The following is a 3444-nucleotide window of genomic DNA, read 5'->3' as shown; positions in this document are numbered from 1 at the left end:
CGGTCCCTGTGCTTGCTAAGCTTGTTCTAAGTAGGTGCTTTAGACCACTGAGCCATCTCACCAGCCCCTTCAAAACTATTTTAAGCCTCTAGCACATCTCACACATTCCATCTTAGAGATCCAAGTCTCCCCTGATCTTTGTGAACTGAAGGGCCTGAGCCCCTCTCTTCAATGCCAGAGTAAAAGATTACCCATTTCCTACCAATATTCTTAACTCCTCAGTATAAGTATCTAAGGAGGGGCAGAGACAATGACCTGAGAGATAGCAAGGAGGAAACCACTGCCTCCCATCTGCTACTGGGTACAAGACCAACCCCTTCCATAGATCAAGTGGCTCACAGGAAGATGAGCACAGGAGGAAGAAACCCTTCTCTTCAGATCTGTATACAACCTTGAGCTCCAGGGTTTACAAGCTTTTAATTTTATAATTTGGCCTTGAACCAAATGCTGTGGATGTCTTATTTACTGGTCTCTACATATATTTCTGTATAACTCAGCATCATCTAACAAGACACCCAAATTCAAATTAAGAGAAAAGGAGGAGGCCTGCCCCTTAGCTCAGTTCTTTAAGTGGCTGCTTCAACAAAGCAGTCAGGCTCAGGTTGCTGTGGTTCAATCCCCACAACTCAAACCAACCAAACCTGCCCTGAAGGCATTCGGAGCCAGCCAGAAAAAAAAAAAAAAAAAGAGAAAAGGAAATCTGCTACCTATATGCCACATAGTATTTGCCAGATAATTTGCAATCTACATGTCCTTGAATCCTGGCATCCTGGGCATACTAGTTTTCTATTACTAAATAATAAGCCATCCCAAAATTTATTGCCTTATGAATGGGCTGATCAACAATTTAAGCTGGGCTCAGCTGGGCTCCTGGTGTACTTGGTTAACACATAGTTGACAAGATGACTCAGTTTCAAAAGGTGAGCTGGCTGTAACAGGGGCACCTTGTTTCACCTCCCCTTGATGTTTCACGCTTTGGTAAGATAATGTGGACTTACACTCATAGCACAGCACAGTTATGAAACAAGTATATGTATTCAAGATCTTTGCACCTTAGGTGTCAAACTAATATGTTTCATAAAATTTTATGTATGGGCCATAGCAAATAAGATCAGCCCAGAACCATTGTATTAAACTAACATAGTGCTGGGTGTGGGAGCTCACCTAAGGGTTGTTGCCAGCAATATAAAGGGTAGAACAGGAGAAGCTGCCAAAATGCTGTTAGGGATGCTGTTTGAAGAAGCTGTTAGAAGCTGCTCGTTCTTTTGGGCTGTTCTGCTGGAGGGCCTTATCATTCTGGCTTTCCTAATGAGCTTTGGAAGAGATTTAGTCTTCATCTTGAGCATCACTTCCTGGCTCTAGAGAAGGAACATGGTACACTGTTTAGCCTCATGGAGAAACTTGTCACATTGGCTTTCCTGATGGGAACTCAGCTTTCCTCATTGCTGGAGGAGCTCAGGACCTCACTGTTGCTGAGGATGGCTGTGGTACTTAGGGGAAGCTTTGATGCTTACTTTGAGCATTGCTTCCTAGCTCCAGTGCTAGCAATGATCCCTCAGCCTGCTAGCAATCATCCTTCATCCCACTGGCATAAACTTTCTAACTTCCACCACTGACCTTTGTGCCTTTCCAGCACATATCTGTGAAGCAGGCCTGTTGGGAGCCACAGAAGCTAGAAAATTGGTCAAATGTGTGAAAGTGGGATTAGGCCTCAGTGCCTAAAGCAGGCAAGCTACCTCAGTCCTGAGATAAGCATCCTGACAGGTTAATGTTGGCTATTAGTCACTAGGAAACCTTGTGTCACATGTTGCTAACTTTGCAAAGGTATAAATAAATGTTCATACTTTTGCTGGGGTGGGGGGGGTATCATCTTGCCAGTCAGGCAGATGAGTCAGCACTTAACCCAGCTCTTGTCTTCTTGTCTATCTTTACCTCATTGTTGCTGGCTGTTTCTCCCCAGGTAGAAGAGATCACACTGAGACCCATGAGACTGTTGTGGGCTCTAGGCTTCCACTTGCACTTGTGGGTGGCATTTTTATGGACTCTAGGTTTTCATGTGGACTCCTGCAGAATATTAGGATCCAGGTCCTGGAGTTTTTAGTATTTAGGGTGTGGATAGATTTCCTGTACTTGTATATTATTCTTGGGTGATTCCTTCTAAACTATATTATAAAATGTATCCTGGCGGGGCCGGGGAGATGGCTCAGTGGAATAAGTGCTTCCCTAGCAAGTGCAAGGGTCTGAGTTCAATCCCTGGTTCCCGGAAAAAAAAAAAAAATGTATCCTGGGGCTGGCAAGATAGCTCAGTGAACTAAGTGCCTACTTAGGCAAGCACAAGGACCAGGGTCCGAATCCTGGTACCGTGTGCTGCGGTGACTCCACACCCAGGCACACTGAGCCAGACACCAAGACCGGGCATGGTGGCACAGGCCTATAACCCCAGTGCTGGGGAGGCTGAAAACAGGAGGATCACTACAAGTCTGAGCTGCATAGTGAGACCTTGTTCCAAATACATTTTTTTCTTACTTTTTAAAATTTATTTATTTGCATTTAAAAGAAACCATTGACAAAAATTAATGGGAAATTAACTAGTCGGAAAAAAGTCAACACTACCAAGACATTTTTTTTTCAACTGAGCAAACCTCCTAGATGCTGTCATCAATATCAATGAAAAAAGTGACCATTTCTGACTTTTCTAAATACATGGTAATATATTGCATAATATTTAATCATTTCTGTTCTTTACTGAATATACAAAAATTAAAATACCAACTAAAAAACTAATATTTTTTCTTTAAACATTTCTTGCAATTTCAATATTCTTATTTCATAGTAGTGTAGTTTGAGGTTTTTTTGTCATTCACAAGTTAATGAACCCACCCAAAGGGGACTGATAGTCTGTAGGCTCACAGTACAAATAAAAATTTCAAGAATGCAGCAACTGACATTTCTAAGATACAAAATAGATAAAATTCTTAGAAGATTCATGCAGAAAGCTTTGCTAAGCAGATGGCCACAAAACTAGAGCATCTGATAATTCTGCTGGCAATATCAATGGGACTCCCAGTGTTTCTTGAGTCACCTTGAACTCTCATCTTAGGCTTTGTATTTGGCTTTTCCAGTTGCACTAATGACACAAATGTGATTCAAGTCTCGGAAGTATTCATTATAGTCAAGGGCATACCCAACAACAAACTTGTTTGGAATTTCAAGTCCTACAAAGTCTGGCCTATATCCAACACTTCGAAGAGTCCTTTTTACCAGCAAGCTTGCAACCTTGACCATCTTTGGATTATACTGCTTAACCAGTGAAAGCACTGTTTGCATTGTTTTGCCAGTGTCAATTATATCCTCAACAATCAAAACATTCTTTCCGGGGCTGGAGAGATGGCTCAGTGGTCTAAAGCACCTACTTGAAACAAGCTTGGCAAAGCATCAGGGACC

The 3444-nt window shown here is 42.2% G+C and overlaps 1 pseudogene; it reads right to left on the bottom strand.

Moving 5' to 3' along the window:
• Nucleotides 1-2740: 2740 nt before the first annotated feature.
• LOC101576405 overlaps nucleotides 2741-3444 on the bottom strand; it is a 14651-nt pseudogene continuing 13947 nt past the window's right edge.

This window comes from Octodon degus, unplaced genomic scaffold, assembly GCF_000260255.1.
Source record: "Octodon degus isolate 3935 unplaced genomic scaffold, OctDeg1.0 scaffold00006, whole genome shotgun sequence".
Lineage (NCBI taxonomy): Eukaryota > Metazoa > Chordata > Mammalia > Rodentia > Octodontidae > Octodon > Octodon degus.
The sequence above is the reverse complement of the archived record's forward strand: the minus strand, read 5'-3'. Positions and strand labels throughout refer to the sequence as shown.